General features: G+C 51.1%; 1 pseudogene; it reads right to left on the minus strand.

Annotated features, from left to right (window-relative positions):
* Window positions 1-1,615: 1,615 nt before the first annotated feature.
* Window positions 1,616-20,533, minus strand: part of LOC147119075 (uncharacterized) — a 76,445-nt pseudogene continuing 57,527 nt past the window's right edge.

The raw sequence follows: 20,533 nt of genomic DNA on the forward strand, positions 1-20,533 counted from the left end.
TTGGGAGGACTAACAAGACAAGGGAATACACAATGAATGGTTGGACTCTAGGAAGGACAGAGGATCAGAGGGACATTGGTGTTCATGTACATAGATCCCTGAAGGCAGCAGGACAGGTAGATAAAGTGGTTAAGAAGGCATATGGGATACTTGCCTTCATTAGCCGAGGCATAGAATATAAGAGCAGGGAGGTTATGATGGAGCTGTACAAAACGCTAGTTAGGCCACAGCTGGAATACTGTGTGCAGTTCTGGTCACCACACTATAGGAAGGATGTGATTGCATTGGAGAGGGTGCAGAGGAGATTTACCAGGATGTTACCTGGGCTGGAGCATTTCAGCTATGAAGAGAGACTGGACAGGCTGGGGTTGTTTTCCTTAGAGCAGAGAAGGCTGAGGGGGGGAACTGATTGAGGTGTACAAAATTATGAGGGGCATAGATAGGGTAGATAGGAACTTTTCCCCTTAAGTAGAGGGGTCAATAACAAGGGGGCATAGTTTCAAGGTAAGGGGCAGGTGGTTTAGAGGGGATTTGAGGAAAAACTTTTTCACCCAGTGGGTGGTTGGAATCTGGAACTCACTGCCTGAAAGGGCGGTAGAGGCAGGAACCCTCACAACATTCAAGAAGCATTTAGATGAGCACTTGAGACGCCATAGCATACAAGGCTACGGACCAAATGCTGGAAAATGGGATTAGAATAGATAGAGCTTGATGGCTGGCGTGCACACGATGGGTCGAAGGGCCTCTTTCTGTGCTGTATAACTCTATGACCCTAACATTCTGCATTTCCATCTCCAACAACAACAGCTTGTATTTATATAGCGCCTTTTATACAGTAAAACCTCCCAAGTCCCAAGTCAGAGGAGCGTCACCAAACAAAATCTGACACCGAGCATAGATATCAGGGCAGGTGATCAAAAGGCTTGGTCAAAGAGGGAGGTTTTAACGAAGGTCCAAAGGAGGAGAGAGAGAGAGAGGCAGAGAGGTTTCAGCAGGGAATTCCAGAGCTCAGGGCCCAGGCAGCTGAAGGCCCAGCCGCCAATGGTGGAGCGATGGAAATTGGGCAAGGGGCCAGAATTGGAGGAGCACAGATATGGCGGAGGGGTGTAGAGCTGGAGGAGATTACAGAGATAGAGAGGGGTGAGGAGGCTATGGAGGGATTTGAAAACCAGGATGAGAATTATTAACCGGGAGCCAATGTAGGTCAGTGACTCCCACACCACTTACTGGATCTGTCTTCGTTCACGTTCCCAGGGGATCATTGTACCTGAAAAATGTGGGGACTCTCGCTCATCCAGCGGGAGTTCCCCGCCCTTTCTGGTGGGTGAATGGAAGGTCCCATTGTGTCTTCTACACAGGTCGGTAAACACTGCCAGCCAGGATTAGTCAGGACTTGTGGGTCCTATCTGACCCCAAATTGTGTCAAAGGTTAATTTGAGATTGTCGATGAAAGTTAATTATGTTATTGCAAAATAATTTCAGCTGAGATTCCCTGAATTAAGAGGGAGGATCAAGGACAGCAGTTCTTAAAGGGCCGCTGCAGCCCCCCCACCGCCCCCGACAGTCATAAGTCAGCTCTCGTCTTACAGACATCAAGGACTCGACACACTGTATGTTGGAAACAAAGCTTATTTACTTGACATATATGCAAAATATTAAGCTCCAGCCCAGCTCAAGTGGGCCATTCACATCAGTATCAACAAACCCCAACTGCCAGAGTGAAGATCGCTCAGTCCTGGATGTGATTTAACAGCAGCAGAATCGAACCACTCCCATCAGGCGTGGACTTGCTGGTGTGTTAGCAGGTGGGAGGAGCGAGTGAATCCCTTCCCACACACGGTGCAGGTGAATGGCCTCTCCCCGGTGTGGACATGCTGGTGTGTTAGCAGGCGGGAGGAGCGAGCGAATCCCTTCCCACACATGGTGCAGGTGAACGGCCTCTCCCCGGTGTGGACTCGCTGGTGTGTCAGCAGGAGGGAGGAGCGAGTGAATCCCTTCCCGCACACGGTGCAGGTGAACTGCCTCTCCCCGGTGTGGACTCGCTGGTGTGTCAGCAGGCGGGAGGAGCGAGTGAATCCCTTCCCACACACGGTGCAGGTGAACAGCCTGTCCCCGGTGTGGACTCGCTGGTGTGTCAGCAGGCGGGAGGAGCGAGTGAATCCCTTCCCGCACAACATGCAGGTGAACGGCTTCTCCCCGGTGTGACTGCGCCAGTGAATCTCCAGCCTCGAGGGGTTACTGAATCCCTTCCCGCACTTACCACGTTTACACGGTCTCTCCCTGGTGTGGCTGCGCTTGTGCCTCTGCAGATTGGACGATCGGCTGAATCCGAGTCCACACATGGAATACGTGTGCGGTTTGTCCGCGCTGTGATCGCTGCTCTCTCCTTCCATGTGGAAAGGCCGATGATATTCAGGTCCTGATGAATCGAGTGACTCTGTCTGTTCTTGACGTGATGTTTGGTCTGAGCTTCCTGTCTGTAAATGCTCCATTTCTAAAACCCTGTAAAGGGAGTGTAGAAAGGGGTAAGAGGGAGAATGTTGTAGGATAGAATCATAGACTGGTTACAACATGGAAGAAGGCCATTCGGCCCATCGAGCTCATGCCGACTCTCAGCGAGTCCCACTCCCCGCCCTTTCCCCGTAGCCCTGCAATTTGTTTTCCTTCAGATACTTCTCCAATTCCCTTTTGAAAGCCGTGATTGAATCTGCCTCCACCACCCTTTCAGGCAGTGCATTCCAGATCTTAACCAATCGCTGCGTAAAAAGGTTTTCCCTCATGTCGCATTTGCTTCTTTTGTCAATCACCTTAAATCTGTGTCCTCTGGTTCTCGACCCTTCTGTCAACGGGAAGAGTTTCTCTCTATCTACTCTGTCCAGACCCCTCATGATTTTGAACACCTCTATCAAATCTCCTCTCAATCTTCTCTGCTCCAAGGAGAAAAACCCCAGCTTTTCCAGTCTATCCACGTAACTCATTCCTGGAATCATTCTCATAAATCTTTACTGCACCCTCTCTGAGGCCTTCACTTCTTTCCTAAAGTGTGGTGCCCAGAATTGGACACAGTACTCCAGTTGGGGCTGAACCAGTGTTTTATACAGGTTCATCATAATTTCCACACTTTTGTTCTTTATACCTCTATTTACGAAGCCCAGGATCCCTCAAGCCTTTTTAATCGCTTTCTCAACCTGCCCTGCCACCTTCAACGATTTGTGCACAAATACCCCCAGGTCTCTCTGTTCGTGCACCCCTTTAGGATTGTACAATTTAGTTTATATGTCCTCTCCTCATTCTTTCTACCAGAATGTATCACTTCGCACTTTTCTGCATTAAATTTCATCTGCCATGTGTCCACCCATTTCAACAGCCTGTTTATGTCTTCCTGAAGTCTATCACTCTCCTCCTCACTGTTCACTATACTTCCAAGTTTTTTGCAAATTTTGAAATTGTACCCTGTACACCCACGTCCAAGTCATTAATATATATCAAGAAAAGCAGTGGTGCTAGAACCGACCCCTGGGGAACACCACTGTGTACCTTCCTCCAGTCTGAAAAACAACCGTTCACCACTACTCTCTGTTTTACATACATACGTACAAATTAGGAGCAGGAGTAGGCCATTCGGCCCCTCGAGCCTGTTCCGCCATTCAATAAGATCATGGCTGATCTGATTACTCCACATTCCCACCTACCCCCGATAACCTTTCACCCCCTTGCTTATCAAGAATCTTATCCACCTCTGCCTTAAAAATATTCAAAGACTCTGCTTCCACGGCCCTTTGAGGAAGAGAGTTCCAAATACTCACGACCCTCTGTGAGAAAAAAATTTCCTCATCTCTGTCTTAAATTGGCGACCCCTTATTTTTAAACAGTGACCCCTAGTTCTAGATTCTCCCACAAGAGGAAACATCCTCTCCACATCCACCCTGTCCAAACCCCTCAGGATCTTATATGTTTCAATCAAGTCACCTCTTACTCTTCTAAACTCCAGGGGATACAAGCCTAGCCTGTCCAACCTTCCCTCATAAGACAACCCACCCATTCCAGGTATTAGTCTAGTAAACCTTCTCTGAACTGCTTCCAGCGCATTTACATCCTTCCTTAAATAAGGAGACCAATACTGTACACAGTACTCCAGATGTGGTCTCACCAATGCCCTGTATAACTGAAGCATAACCTCCCTACTTTTATATTCAATTCCACTCGCAATAAATGATAACATTCTATTAGCTTTCCTAATTACTTGCTGTACCTGCATACTAACCTTTTGCGATTCATGCATTAGGACCCCCAGATCCCTCTACATCTCAGAGCTCTGCAATCTCTCACCATTTAGATAATATGCTTCTTTTTTATTCTTCCTGCCAAAATGGACAACTTCACATTTTCCCACATTATACTCCATTTGCCAGATCTTTGCCCACTCACTGAACCTATCGATATCCCTTTGTACCTAGGGGCGCCTTCACTATGAGGTCATTATGTCTCCTTATGTCCTCTTCACAATTTACTTTCCTACCAATCTTTTGTGTCATCAGCAAATTTAGCAACCATGCCTTCGATCCCTTCATCCAAGTCATTTATATAAATTGTAAAATGTTGAGGCCCCAGCACTGATCCCTGTGGCACACCACTCGTTACATCTTGCCAACCAGAAATGAGTCATAGAGTCATAGAGTCATACAGCACAGAAAGAGGCCCTTCGGCCCATCACGTCCGCGCCGGCCATCAAGCCCTGTCTAATCTAATCCCATTTTCCAGCATTTGGTCCATAGCCTTGTATGCAATGGCATTTCAAGTGCTCATACAAATGCTTCTTGAATATTGTGAGGGTTCCTGCCTCTACCACCCTTTCAGGCAGTGAGTTCCAGATTCCAACCACCCCCTGGCTGGAAAAGTTCTTCCTCAAATCCCCTCTAAACCTCCTGTCCCTTACCTTGAATCTATGCCCCCTTGTTATTGACCCCTCTACTAAGGGAAAAAGTTCCTTTCTATCTACCCTATCTATGCCCCTCATAATTTTGTACACCTCAATCAGGTCCCCCCTCAGCCTTCTCTGCTCCAAGGAAAACAACCCCAGCCTGTCCAGTCTTTCTTCATAGCTGAAGCACTCCAGCCCAGGTAACATCCTGGTGAATCTCCTCTGCACCCTCTCCAAAGCAATCACATCCTTCCTATAGTGTGGCGACCAGAACTGCACACAGTATTCCAGCTGTGGCCTAACCAGCGTTTTGTACAGCTCCATATAACCTCCCTGCTCTTATATTCTATGCCTCGGCTAATGAAGGCAAGTATCCCATATGCCTTTTTAACCACCTTATCCACCTGTTCTGCTGCCTTCAGGGATCTATGTACATGCACACCAAGGTCCCTCTGATCCTCTGTCTTTCCTAGGGTCCTACCATTCATTGTTTATTCCCTTGCCTTGTTAGTCCCTCCAAAATGCATCACCTCACACTTTTCAGGGTTAAATTCCATTTGCCACTGTTCCGCCCATCTGACCAACCCATCTATATCGTCCTGCAGACTGAGGCGACCCTCCTTGCTATTTACCACCCCACCAATTTTCATGTCATCTGCGAACTTACTGATCATACCTTTTACATTCATATCCAAGTCATTAATGTAGACCACAAACAGCAAGGGACCCAGCACTGATCCCTGCAGTACCCCACTGGACACAGGCTTCCAGTCACAAAAACAACCTTCGACCATCACCCTCTGCCTTCTGCCACTAAGCCAGTTTTGGATCCAATGTGCCAAGGCACCCTGGATCCCATGGGCTCTTACCTACTTGACCAGTCTCCTATGCGGGACTTTATCGAAAGCCTTACTGAAATCCATGTATACCACATCCACTGCACTACCCTCATCCACACACCTAGTCACCCCCTCGAAAAATTCAATCAAATTGGTCAGACATGATCTTCCCTTGACAAAGCCATGCTGACTATCCCTGATTAATCCTTGCCTCTCCAAGTGGAGACTAATTCTGTCCCTCAGAATTTTTTCCAATAATTTCCCTACCACTGATGTTAGGCTCACTGGCCTGTAATTCCCTGGTTATCCCTAATACCCTTCTTGAATAATGGTACTACATTAGCTGTTCTCCAGTCCTCTGGCACATCCCCTGTGGCCAGAGAGGTTCTGAAAATTTGTGTCAGAGCCCCCGCAATCTCCTCCTTTGCCTCACACAGCAGCCTGGGATACATCTCGTCCGGGCCTGGGGATTTATCCACTTTTAAGCCTGCTAAAACCGCTAGTACCTCCTCCCTCTCGATGCTAATATGTTCAAGTATATCACAGTCCCCCTGCCCGATTTCTAAGTCTACATCGTCCTTCTCCATAGTGAACACAGATGCAAAAAATTCATTTAAAACCCCACCTACATCTTCTGGCTCCACACGCAGATTGCCACTTTGGTCCTTAATGGGCCCTACTCTTTCCCTAGTTACCCTCTTGCCCTTAATATACTTATAAAACACCTTAGGATTTTCCTTTATTTTGCTCGCCAGTGTTATTTCATGGCCCATTTATGCCTACTCTCTGTTTCCTGTTAGCTAGCCAATCTTCTATCCATGTCAATATGTTACCCCCTACACCATGAGCTTTTATTTTCCGCAACAACCTTTGATGTGGCATCTTATCAAATGCCTTCTGGAAATCTAAGTACAGTACATCCACCGGTTCCCCTTTATCCACAGCACATGTTACTTCCTCAAAGAACTCCAATAAATTGGTTAAACATGATTTCCCTTTCACAAACCATGTTGACTTTGCCTGATTACCTTGAACTTTTCTAAGTGCCCTGCTATAACGTCTTTAATAATAGCTTCTAACATCTTCCTTATGACAGATGTTAAGCTAACTGGCCTGTAGTTTCCTGCTTTCTGTCTCCCTCCCTTTTTGAATAAAGGAGTTACATTCGCTATTTTCCAATCTAATGGAACCTTCCCCGAATCTAGGGAATTTTGGAAAATTAAAACCAAGGCATCAACTATCTCACTAGCCACTTCTTTTAAGACCCTAGGATGAAGTCCATCAGGACCCGGGGACTTGTCAGCCCGCAGCTCCAATAATTTGCTCAGTACCACTTCCCTGGTGATTGTAATTTTCTTGAGTTCCTCCCTCCCTTCCATTTCCTGATTTACAGCTATTTCTGGGATGTTACTGGAATCCTCTATAGTGAAGACTGATGCAAAATACCTGTTCAATTCAACTGCCATCTCCTTATTTTCCATTATTAATTCCCCAGACTCACTTTCTATAGGACCAACGGTCACTTTGTTAACTCTTTTCTTTTTAAATATCTATAGAAACTTTTACTATCTGTTTTTATATTTCTAGCTAGCTTTCTCTGGTACTCTAATTTTTCTCTCCTTATTAATCTTTTAGTCATTCTTTGCTGTTTTTTATGTTCTGTCCAATCTTCTGACCTGCCACCCATCTTTGCACAATTATATGCTTTTTCTTTAAGTTTGATACTATCTTTAACTTTTTTAGTTAACCACGGATGGTGGGTCCTCCCCTTGGAATTTTTCTTTCTCATTGGAATGTATCCATTCTGTGTATTCTGAAATATTCCTTTAAATGTCTGCCACTGCAACTCTATTGACCTATCCCTTAACCTAATTTGCCAGTTCACTTTAGCTAGCTCTGCTTTCATGCCCTCATAATTGCCCTTATTTAAGTTTAAAATACTAGTCTTGGACCCACTCGTCTCTCCCTCAAACTGAATGTAAAATTCAATCATATTATGATCGCTGCTACCTAGGGGCGCCTTCACTATGAAGTCATTAATTAATCCTATCTCATTGCACAATACCAGGTCTAGTATAGCCTGCTCTCTGGTTGGCTCCAGAACGTGTTGTTCAAAGAAACTACCCCGAAAATATTCTATGAACTCCACATCTAGGCTACCTTTGCCCATCTGATTTTTCCAGTCTATATGTAGATTAAAATCCCCCATGATTATTGCCATACCTTTCTGACAAGCTCCCATTATTTCTTCCTTTGTACTCCATCCTACCGTGTGGTTACTGTCAGGGGGCCTGTACACCACTCCCACAAGTGACTTCTTGCCTTTATCATTTCTCATCTTAACACGCAGGTGCAGCAAGCGATTAGGAAAGTAAATGGTATATTCGTCTTTATTACAAGAGGATTGGAGTATAAGAGTAAAGAAGTCTTACTGCAATTATATAGGGCCCTGGTGAGACCACACCTGGAGTACTGTGCACAGTTTTGGTCTCCTTACCTAAGGAAGGATATACTTGCCATAGAGGGAGAGCAACAAAGGTTCACCAGACTGGTTCCTGGGATGGGGGGATTGTCCTATGAGGAGAGATTGAGGAGACTAGGCCTATATTCCCAGGAATTTTGAAGAATGAGAGGTGATGTCATTGAAACATACAAAATTCTGAAGGGGCTTGACAGGGTAGATGCTGGGAGACTGATTCCCCTGGCTGGGGAGTCTAGAACCAGGGGTCACAGTCTCAGAATAAGGGGTCGGCCATTTAGGACTGAGATGAGGAGAAATTTCTTCACTCAGAGGGTGGTGAATCTTTGGAATTCTCTGCCCCAGAGGGCTGTGGAGGCTCAGTCATTGAGTATAATCAAGGCTGAGACAGATAGATTTTTAGACTCATGGGGAATCAAGGGATATGGGGATCGGGCGGGAATGTGGAGATGAGGTAGAAGATCAGCCATGATCTTATTGAATGGTGGAGCAGGCGCGAAGGGCCGAATGGCCTGCTCCTGCTCCTATTTCTTATGTTCTTAAGAAAGCTATTTGCTATAGCCTGCTGCCCCACGACAAATACACAAAGGATTGGAGCGGCGCATGCGGATTAGGGGGAGGGGGCGGTGCCTGTTCAGAGCCCGCGCTCACCTTGGAGCGGCGCATGCGGAGGAGGGGGAGGGGGCAGGGCCTGTTCAGAGCCCGCGCTCAGCTTGGAGCGGCGCATGCAGAGTAAGGGGAGGGGGCGGGGCCTGTTCAGAGACCGCGCTCACCTTGGCGCAGCGCATGCGGATTAGGGGAAGGGGGCGGGGCCTGTTCAGAGCCCGCGCTCACCTTGGAGCGGCGCATGCGGAGGAGGGGGAGGGGGCAGGGCCTGTTCAGAGCCCGCGCTCAGCTTGGAGCGACGCATGCGGAGTAGGGGAAGGGGGCGGGGCCTGTTCAGAGCCCGCGCTCACCTTGGAGCGGCGCATGCGGAGGAGGGGGAGGGGGCAGGGCCTGTTCAGAGCCCGCGCTCATCTTGGAGCGACGCATGCGGAGTAGGGGGAGGGGGCGGGGCCTGTTCAGAGCCCGCGCTCACCTTGGAGCGGCGCATGCGGAGGAGGGGGAGGGGGCGGGGCCTGTTCAGAGCCCGCGCTCACCTTGGAGCGGCGCATGCGGAGGAGGGGGAGAGGGCGGGGCCTGTTCAGAGCCCGCGCTCAGCTTGGAGCGGCGCATGCGGAGTAGGGGGAGGGGGGCATGGCCTGTTCAGAGCCCGCGCTCACCTTGCAGCGGCGCATGCGGAGTAGGGGAGGGGGCGGGGCCTGTTCAGAGCCCGCGCTCACCTTGGAGCGGCGCATGCGGAGTAGGGGGAGGGGGAGGGGGCGGGGCCTGTTCAGGTCTCACCTCCAACAATGAGAACAACAACAACTTGTATTTCTATAGCGCCTTTAACATAGGAAAACATCCCAAGGTGCTGCACAGGAGTATTGTAAGACATTGAAAAATGTGACGCCGAGCCACATAAGGAGAAATTAGGGCAGATGGTCAAAAGCTTGGTCACAGAAGTGGGTTTTTATCAGCCATGATCTCATTGAATGGCGGAGCAGGCTCGAGGGGCCGAATGGCCGACTCTTGCTCCTACTTTCTATGAAAGAGAGGCGGAGAGGTTCAGAGAGGGACTTCCAGAGCTTCGCGCCGAGGCAACAGAAGACACGGCCACTGATGGTGCAGCGATTATAATCAGGGACGCTCAAGAGGGCAGAATTGGAGGAACGCAGATGTCTCGGGGGGGGGGGAGGTGGTTGATTTCTTTGGAACCGAGGAGGCTGAGGGGAGACCTGATTGAGGTGTATAAAATTCTGAGGGGCCGAGATAGGAAAGACCTATTTCCCTTGGCAGAGGGGTCCACAACCAGGGGGCATAGATTTAAAGAAATTGGTCGGAGGTTTAGAGGGGAGTTGAGGAGAAATGTTTTCACCCAGTGGGTGGTGGGGGTCTGGAACTCACTGCCTGACAGGGTGGTAGAGGCAGAAACTCTCATCACATTTTAAAAGTACTTGGATGTGCACTTGAAGTGCCGTAACCTACAAGGCTACGGACCAAGTGCTGGAAAGTGGGATTAGGGTGGATAGCACTTAATCGGCCGAGACAGACAAGATGGGCTGAGTGGCCTCCTTCTATGCTGTAATTTTTCTATGATTCTGCCGAGCATATGCAGTCTGGCGGCCGGGGGCGCATGCGGAGTAGGGGGAGTGGGCGGGGTTACAGCACGGGCGGTTTTGGATGAGCTCAAGTTTACGTGGGCTGGAATGTGGGAGGCCAGCCAGGAGTGCATTGGAATAGTCGAGTCTAGAGGTAACAAAGGGCTGGGGGAGGGTTTCAGCAGCGGATGAGCTGAGGCAGGGGTGGAGACGGGCCATGTTACCGAGGGGGAAGGAGGTGCTCTTAGTGATGCTGCGGATATGTGTTCGGAAGCTCATTTCAGGGTCAAATATGACACCAAGGTTGTGAACAGTGTGGTTCAGCCTCAGAGAGATGTTAGGGAGAGGGATGGACTCAGTGGCTAGGGAACAGAGTTTGTGGCAGGGACCGAAAACAATTGCTTTAGTCTTCCCAATATTTAATTGGAGAAAATTTCTGCTCACCCAGAACCAGATTAGTGATCATGGAGGGGTCGAGAGAAGTGGTAGTGAGATAGAGCTGGGTGTCGTCAGCGTACATGTGGAAACTGACGCTGTGTTTTCAGATGATGTCACCAAGGGGCAGCATTTAGATGAGAAATAGGCGGGGCCCAAGGATAGATCCTTGGGGGACACCAGAGGTAACGATGCGGGAGCGGGAAGAGAAGCCATTGCAGGTGATTCTGTGGCTACGATTAGATAGATAAGAATGGAACCAGGCGAGTGCAGTCCCACCCAGCTGGACGATGGTGGAGAGGCGTTGGGAGAATGATGAAGTGGTCAACCGTGTCAAAGGCTGCAGACAAGTCAAGAAGGACGAGGACAGATAGTTTACCTTTGTCACAGTCACAAAGGATGTCATTTTTGACTTTGAAACTTGATTTAACTTCAGGGCCAAGACAGTGAGGTGGATTGGGTTGTTTCTGGCCCACTGGTTATTGTGGGCACGGCTGGACACCACTGGGACCGGCTCCACCCTGTTTGTTCTTTGAGGCAAAATAAGCCAGAAAAAATTCCTGCTCCCCCCCCTTACCCTTTCTACACTCCTTTTACAGGGTTTTAGAAGTGGAGCATTTACAGACAGGAAGCTCAAACCAAACATCACCTCAAATTCTGACAGAGTTACGTGATTCCTCAGGACCTGATTTGGTCGCTCCTCCAATCTGCTGGCACACCCATGAGTTCACACTGATGACAGACCTTTTAAATGTTCTGAAAGAGCTTCAGAATCTACAAGTACCTGAAGCGGCACCAGTGGCCACACACTGGGGGAAACCCGGGCCCCGTGTGTGGGAAGGGAGTCACTCAGTCTTCCGCTCCGATGATACACCAGAAAGTTCACACTAGGGAGAGACCTTTACCCCACTCCGTGTGTGGGAAGGGATTCACTCAGCCGTCCGCTCCAATGATACACCAGCAAGTTCACACTGGAGAGAGACCTTTAACCCGCTCTGTGTGTGGGCAGGGATTAATTGCACCCTCTGTGCTGCTGAGACACCAGCTTGTCCACACCGATGAGAGACCGTTGACCTGCTCTGTGTTTTTGAAGCGATTCTCTCATTCTGCCACCCTCCTGAGACACCAGCTTGTTCATAGTGATGAGAGACCAGCGAGTTCACACTGGGGAGAGGCCATTCACCTGCTCCGTGTGTGGGAAGGGATTCACTCAGTCATCCCACCTGTTGAGACACCAGGGATATCACACTGATGAAAGACCATTTAAATGTTCTGACTGTGGGAAGAGCGATAAAAGCTCTGGGGCATCTGAAGGGACACCAGCGAGCTCACACTGATGAGAGACCGTTTACATGCTCTGACTGTGGGAAGAGCTTTAAACGCTCCAGGGATCTGAAGGAACACCAGCTTGTTCACACTGATAAGAGACCATTTACATGTTCTGTCTGTGGGACGAGCTTTAAAAGCTCTGGGCATCTGAAGGGACACCAGCGAGTTCACACAAGGGAGAGGCCATTCACCTGCTCCGTGTGTGGGAAGGGATTCACTTAGCCAGCCCACCTGCTGACACACAAGCAATTTCACACAGATGAGAGACCGTTTAAATGTTCTGACTGTGGGAAGAGCTTTAAAAGCTCCGGGAATCTGAAGGGACACCAGCGAGTTCACACTGGGGAGAGACCGTTCACCTGCTCTGTGTGTGGGAAGGGATTCTCTCAGTCCTCGACTCTGCTGAAACACCAGCGAGTTCACACTGTTCTGTAGCACAGTGCCCTGTTGAAAGCTGGGGTGACATGAACATGGAATGGATGAATATTTTATAAATTCTTGGACTGCTGTTTAATCTTTAAGACTGTTGTGCTGATGATTCCCTTCGATTGACAGTTCATGGTGTTCCATAGAATGTACAGCACAGAAACAGGCCATTCGGCCCAACTGGTCCATGCCAGTGTTTATGCTCCACACCCACCCTACTTCAATTAACCCGATCAACATCTCCTCCCATTCCTTTCTCCCTTGTGTGGCTTCCCCATAAATGCATCTCTGCTGTTCACCTCAACCACTCCTTGTGGTAGCGAGTTCCCCATTCTCACCATTCTCTGGGTAAAGATATTTCTCCTGAATTCACTACTGGATTTATTAGTGCCTTTTATATTTATGGCCCCATAAATATGATGAGATACTGTTAAGCTGACCAGTATGTTGTTGTACTTTGTCTTTTTCTGATGAATGAAACATTACTGAGCCCCTGTACCCGTGTTATGGGATGAAGTGCCAGACAAGTGAAGGCACAACGTCTGGGTGTGAATCTGATAATAACCTCACGGACTGTATCGGTGTGATAACCAGACGGGCTTGTGGTTATAGTCTGGTCACAGATGGACTAAATTCCCTGAATTAGCAGGAGTTCAGGAGGCGGTCAACAGACGGGTCCAAACAATCCCATTTCCTGAGCAGTAACCAAGCTTGTGTATAAGAACAGGCCACTTAAGTCGTTGTCAGTTGGAACAGACTCGAGAAGGTCACGCGTGAATCCACTGTACTTCTATTCTCCAGATTGAGGGAATTATCAACCGATCTGTGTTATGCCGCCTTCTTCTTAGGCAGTCCCGCGGAACCGAGGATGCCTTGCTTCCACATTAACAATGAGTTCTCAGGTGACTGATGAGTCCAATGCGGGACCTACAGTCTCTGTCACAGGTGTGGCAGACGGTGGTTGAAGGGGCGGGTGGGTGGGGTGTTTGGGTTGACGTGCGCTCCTTGCGCTGCCTGCGCTTGGCTTCTGGCAAAGAGACTTGAGGTGTTCGGCGCCTTCCCGGATGCTTCTCCTCCACTTTGTGCGGTCTTGGGCCAGGGATTCCCAGGTGTCGGTGGGGATCTTACACTTTTTCAAGGAGGCTTTGAGGGTGTCCTTGAAGCGTTTCCTCTGCCCACCTGGGGCTCTCTTGCCATGCCGGAGCTCCGAGTAGAGCGCTTGTTTTGTGAGTCTCGTATCGGGCATGCGGACAATGTGACCCGTCCATCGGAGCTGATTGAGCGTGGTCAAAGGTTCGATGCAGGGGATGTTGGCCTGAGCAATAACACTGACATTGGTGCACCTATCCTGCCAATGGATTTGCAGGATCTTGCGGAGGCAACGTTGGTGGTACCTCTCCAGTGCTTGGAGGTGCCTGTTGTACATGGTCCATGTCTCTGAGGCATACAGCAGGGTGGGTATCACTGCTGCTCTGTAGACCATGAGCTTAGTGCCGGGTTTCAGGTCCTGGTCTTCAAACACTCTCTTCCTCAGGTGACCGAAGGCTGCAATGGCACACTGAAGGCTGTGTTGGACTTCGTCGTCGACGTCTGCCTTTGTTGACAGAAGGCTCCCGAGGTATGGAAAGTGGTCCACCTTGTCCAAGGCCTTGTCGTGGATTTTGATAATTGGGGGGCAGTACTGTGTGGTGGGGGCAGGTTGGTAGAGGACCTTTGTCTTACGGATGTTTAGTGTAAGGGCCATGCTCTCATACGCTTCAGTGAAGGTGTTGACGATGGTTTGGAGTTAGACCTCTGAGTGAGCGCAGACGCAAGCGTCATCTGCATACTGTAATTCGACAACAGAGGATGGGACGACCTTGGATCGGGATGGAGGCGACGGAAGTTGAACAGTTTCCCGTCTGTTCTGTAAATTAGCTCCACTCCAGTGGGGAGCTTACCGAGGGTGAGATGGAGCATTGCAGGCAGGAAGATCGAGAAGAGTGTTGGTGCGATGACACAGCCTTGCTTGACCCCGGTCCGTACATGAATTGGGTCTGTGGTGGAACCGTTGGTCAGGATCACAGCTTGCATGTCGTCGTGAAGCAGGCGGAGGATGGTGACAAACTTTTGAGGGCAGCCAAATTTGAGGAGGACACTCCATAATCCCTCATGGTTGACAGTGTCGAAGGCCTTTGTGAGATCAAAGTGGTTATATTGCTGGACTAGTAATCCAGAGATGTGAGTTCAAATCTCATCTAGGCAGCTGGGGAATTTAAATCAGTTAAATAAATAAATCTGCAATTAAAAGCTAGTATCAGTAATGGTGACCATGAAATTATCGGATTGTCATAACAGCTCATCTGGTTCACTAATGTCCTTTAGGAAAATAATCTGCTGGCCTACAGGTGACTCCAGACCCACAGCAATGTGGTTGACTCTTAACTGCCCTCTGAAATGGCCTAGCAAGTCACTCAACCACCCAATCGCTACAAAAAACTATAATAAGAATAAAACCGGACAGACCACCCGGCATCGACCTCAGCACCGCCTTCAGACATGACAATGGCACACCAGTAGACCCTGCAAAGTCCTCCTCACTAACATGTGGGGACTTGTGCCAAAATTGGGAGAGCTCTCCCACAGAATATTCAAGCAACAACCTGACATAGTCATACTCACAGAATCATACCTTTCAGCCAATCTTCTGAACTCCTCCTTCACCATCCCTGGGAATGTCCTGTCCCACCAGCAGGATATCGCTACAGGAGTTCCTCGGGGCAGTGTCTTCGGCCCAACCACCTTCAGCTGCTTCATCAATGACCTTCCCTCCTTCAGAAGTGGGGATGTTTGCTGATGATTGCACAGTGTTCAGTTCCATTCGCAACTCCTCAGATAATGAAGCAGTCCATGCCTGAATGCAGCAAGACCTGGACGACACTCAGGCTTGGGCTGATCCGTGACAAATAACATTTGCATCACACAAGTGCCAGGAAATGACGATCTCCAACAAGCAAGCATCTTACCAATGCCCCCACCATCAACATCCTGGGGGATACCATTGACCAGAACTTAATACTGTGGCTACAAGAGCAGGCCAGAGGCTGGGTATTCTGTAGCAAGAGTCTCACCTCCTGACTCCCCAAAGCCTTTCCACCATTTACAAGGCACAAGGCAGGAGTGTGATAGATTACTCTCCACTTGTCTGGATGAGTGCAGCTCCAACAACACTCAAAAAGTTTGACACCATCCAAGACAAAGTAGCCCGCTTGATTGGCACCCCATCCACCACCTTAAATATTCACTCGCTGCACCACCGGTGCACTGTGGCTGCAGTGTGTTCCATCTACAAGATGCACTGCAGCAACTCGCCAATACTCCTTTGGCAGCACCTCCCAAACCTGCGACCTCGACCACCTAGAAGGACAAGGGCAGCAGGCACATGGGAACACCATCACCTGCAAGTTCCCCTCCTGATGTGCCAAATAATGGCCCGAATCCATGAGGTTTAAAACTTAAACTAAAGGCTTTTATTAAGTAAGAACATGGCATCAAGTTAACACAGGGCAACCATCATTCATCACCAACCCAGCCCTTATGAGTAAGACCCAGCTCTTATAAGTAAGACTCACACCAATCCGGAGGGTCCAGAGGGGCGGGGCTAGGGAGGCGCATTAGTGGTTACACCTGTAGAACATTCCAGACATTAACAAGTACAACAACAGACAATCCAAATGCCAGAACACAGAGTTATTTCATCACATTCACCCCATGCTATAGATTCAGTCTGTCAGGAGGTCTGATAGTCCTCTGGGAACGACGTAACCCTTGCTGAGGCTCCTCCCGGAGTACTAACTCCGGTTCATTCGAATTCCCAGAATCATCAGTGTTTTCCACACTGAGGGTTTGTGACTCTGAAGGTCCAATACCACGATTGAAAACTCTACTCTCAGAGTCGAACTCTTTGAGCTCCAGCAGGTGCAAGATCTTTAATAGAGACCGTATCCTCTCGCCCATCCGGATATTGAACATACGCATACTGGGGATTAGCATGGAGGAGTTGTACTTCCTCTACCAGTGGATCAGTCTTGTGGCCTCTCACATGTCTGCGCAACAGCACAGGGCCCGTGGTCGTCAACCATCTGGTTAACAATACTCCATTAGTAGCTCTTCTTGGAAAACTAAACATCCTTTCATGAGGGGTGGCATTCATCGCTGTACACAAAAGAGACCTTATGGAATGCAGCACGTCTGGCAGGATATCCTGCCAGCGAGAGCTCGGCAGGCTTCGCGACTTCAGAGACAGTACGATAGCCTTCCACACTGTCGCATTTTCTTTCTCGACCTGCCCATTACCACGAGGGTTATAGCTGGTAGTTCTACTCGTTGCAATCCCTTTCGATAGCAAAAACTGTCGCAATTCTTCGCTCATAAAGGAAGAACCCCTATCACTATGTATATAGTTAGGCATGCCAAACAAGGAAAACAGTTGGCAGAGGCATTTAATTACAACAGCACTGGTCACATCCGGACAGGGAATAACAAAAGGGAACCGAGGGTACTCGTCTATAATATTAAGAAAATAGACATTACATAAAAACATAGAAACATAGAAGATAGGAGCAGGAGTAGGCCATTCAGCCCTTCGAGCCTGCTCCGCCATTCAATGAGATCATGGCTGATCATCCAAATTCAGTACCCTGTCCCTGCCTTTTCCCCATATCCCTTGATCCCTTTAGCCTCAAGAAATATATCCAACTCTTTCTTGAATATATTTAACTAGCTGGAGTGCCCGGCAGTGCCAAGGCTTTTTCGAGGGCATGTTGTTGTTGGAAGAGAGAGAGAGAGCAACTGGGGGGGTGGGGGGGGCGGAAGAGAGAGAGAGAGCGACTGGGGGGGGTGGGGGGAAGAGAGAGAGAGAGCAACTGGGGGGGTGGGGGGGGCGGAAGAGAGAGAGAGAGTGACTGGGGGGGGTGGGGGGGGCGGAAGAGAGAGAGAGAGCGACTGGGGGGGGTGGGGGGAAGAGAGAGAGAGAGCGACTGGGGGGGGTAGGGGGAAGAGAGAGAGAGAGCGACTGGGGGGGTGGGGGGGCGGAAGAGAGAGAGAGAGCAACTGGGGGGGTGGGGGGAAGAGAGAGAGAGAGTGACTGGGGGGGGTGGGGGGAAGAGAGAGAGAGAGCGACTGGGGGGGGTGGGGGAAGAGAGAGAGAGAGCGACTGGGGGGGTGGGGGGGCGGAAGAGAGAGAGAGAGTGACTGGGGGGGGGTGGGGGGGGCGGAAGAGAGAGAGAGAGTGACTGGGGGGGGTGGGGGGAAGAGAGAGAGAGAGTGACTGGGGGGGGTGGGGGGAAGAGAGAGAGAGAGCGACTGGGGGGGTGGGGGGGGAAGAGAGAGAGAGAGTGACTGGGGGGGGGTGGGGGGAAGAGAGAGAGAGAGCGACTGGGGGGGGTGGGGGGAAGAGAGAGAGAGAGTGACTGGGGGGGGTGGGGGGGGGCGGAAGAGAGAGAGAGAGTGACGGGGGGTGGGGGGAAGAGAGAGAGAGAGCGACTACTGGGGGGGTGGGGGGAAGAGAGAGAGAGAGTGACTGGGGGGGTGGGGGGAAGAGAGAGAGAGAGCGACTGGGGGGTGTGGGGGGAAGAGAGAGAGAGAGTGACTGGGGGGGTGGGGGGAAGAGAGAGAGAGAGCGACTGGGGGGGGTGGGGGGAAGAGAGAGAGAGAGTGACTGGGGGGGGTGGGGGGGGCGGAAGAGAGAGAGAGAGTGACTGGGGGGGGGTGGGGGGAAGAGAGAGAGAGAACGACTGGGGGGGGTGGGGGGAAGAGAGAGAGAGAGCGACTGGGGGGGGTGGGGGGAAGAGAGAGAGAGAGCGACTGGGGGGGTGGGGGGGCGGAAGAGAGAGAGAGAGTGACTGGGGGGGTGGGGGGGGCGGAAGAGAGAGAGAGAGTGACTGGGGGGGGTGGGGGAAGAGAGAGAGAGAGCGACTGGGGGGGGTGGGGGGAAGAGAGAGAGAGAGTGACTGGGGGGGTGGGGGGAAGAGAGAGAGAGAGTGACTGGGGGGGGTGGGGGGAAGAGAGAGAGAGAGTGACTGGGGGGGGTGGGGGAAGAGAGAGAGAGAGCGACTGGGGGGGGTGGGGGGAAGAGAGAGAGAGAGTGACTGGGGGGGTGGGGGGAAGAGAGAGAGAGAGCGACTGGGGGGGTGGGGGGAAGAGAGAGAGAGAGCGACTGGGGGGGGTGGGGGGGAAGAGAGAGAGAGAGCGACTGGGGGGGGTGGGGGGAAGAGAGAGAGAGAGTGACTGGGGGGGGTGGGGGGGGGCGGAAGAGAGAGAGAGAGTGACTGGGGGGGGTGGGGGAAGAGAGAGAGAGAGCGACTGGGGGGGGTGGGGGGAAGAGAGAGAGAGAGCGACTGGGGGGGGGTGGGGGGAAGAGAGAGAGAGAGCAACTGGGGGGTGGGGGGAAGAGAGAGAGAGAGCGACTGGGGGGGGTGGGGGGAAGAGAGAGAGAGAGCGACTGGGGGGGGTGGGGGGAAGAGAGAGAGAGAGCGACTGGGGGGGTGGGGGGGCGGAAGAGAGAGAGAGAGCAACTGGGGGGGTGGGGGGAAGAGAGAGAGAGAGCGACGGGGGGGTGGGGGGAAGAGAGAGAGAGAGCGACTGGGGGGGTGGGGGGAAGAGAGAGAGAGAGCGACTGGGGGGGTGGGGGGGCGGAAGAGAGAGAGAGAGTGACTGGGGGGTGGGGGGGGCGGAAGAGAGAGAGAGAGTGACTGGGGGGGTGGGGGGAAGAGAGAGAGAGAGTGACTGGGGGGGGGTGGGGGAAGAGAGAGAGAGAGCGACTGGGGGGGGTGGGGGGAAGAGAGAGAGAGAGTGACTGGGGGGGGGTGGGGGGGCGGAAGAGAGAGAGAGAGTGACTGGGGGGGGGGGGGGAAGAGAGAGAGAGAGCGACTGGGGGGGGTGGGGGGGAAGAGAGAGAGAGAGTGACTGGGGGGGGTGGGGGGAAGAGAGAGAGAGAGCGACTGGGGGGGGTGGGGGAAGAGAGAGAGAGAGAGTGACTGGGGGGGTGGGGGGAAGAGAGAGAGAGAGCGACTGGGGGGGTGGGGGGGCGGAAGAGAGAGAGAGAGTGACTGGGGGGGGTGGGGGGAAGAGAGAGAGAGAGCGACTGGGGGGGTGGGGGGAAGAGAGAGAGAGAGTGACTGGGGGGGGGTGGGGGGAAGAGAGAGAGAGAGTGACTGGGGGGGGGTGGGGGGAAGAGAGAGAGAGAGCGACTGGGGGGGTGGGGGGCGGAAGAGAGAGAGAGAGTGACTGGGGGGGGTGGGGGGAAGAGAGAGAGTGAGTGACTGGGGGGGTGGGGGGAAGAGAGAGAGAGAGCGACTGGGGGGGGTGGGGGGAAGAGAGAGAGAGAGCGACTGGGGGGGTGGGGGGAAGAGTGAGAGAGAGCGACTGGGGGGGGTGGGGGGAAGAGAGAGAGAGAGTGACTGGGGGGGGTGGGGGGAAGAGAGAGAGAGAGCGACTGGGGGGGTGGGGGGAAGAGAGAGAGAGAGCGACTGGGGGGGGTGGGGGGAAGAGAGAGAGAGAGTGACTGGGGGGGTGTGGTGATTATTCCTTGATTAGTAAAAGTATTGTGAAGATTAATAAGCGTATCTCCGTGAATCACAGAACAATAAGCCCTCGACTGCATCAGCAGCAACATTATCCTTCCCCGGACGATAAACTATGTCAAAATGGTAACATGCCAACTCAATCCTCCATCTCATTATTTTATCATTTTTAATCTTTCCAAAATGTTTAACATCAAACATAAAGGACACAGATTTTTGATCAGTTACCAACGTGAAATGTCGCCCCGATAAATAATGTCTCCATTTACGCAATGCTTCTACTATTGCGTATGCCTCTTTTTCTATTGAGGAATGTCTTTTTTCACTATTATTCAAAGTACGTGAGAAAAAGGCCACAGGTC

Source organism: Somniosus microcephalus, chromosome 4, assembly GCF_052327205.1.
Source record: "Somniosus microcephalus isolate GS21.2 chromosome 4, FLI_Smic_1.0, whole genome shotgun sequence".
Lineage (NCBI taxonomy): Eukaryota > Metazoa > Chordata > Chondrichthyes > Squaliformes > Somniosidae > Somniosus > Somniosus microcephalus.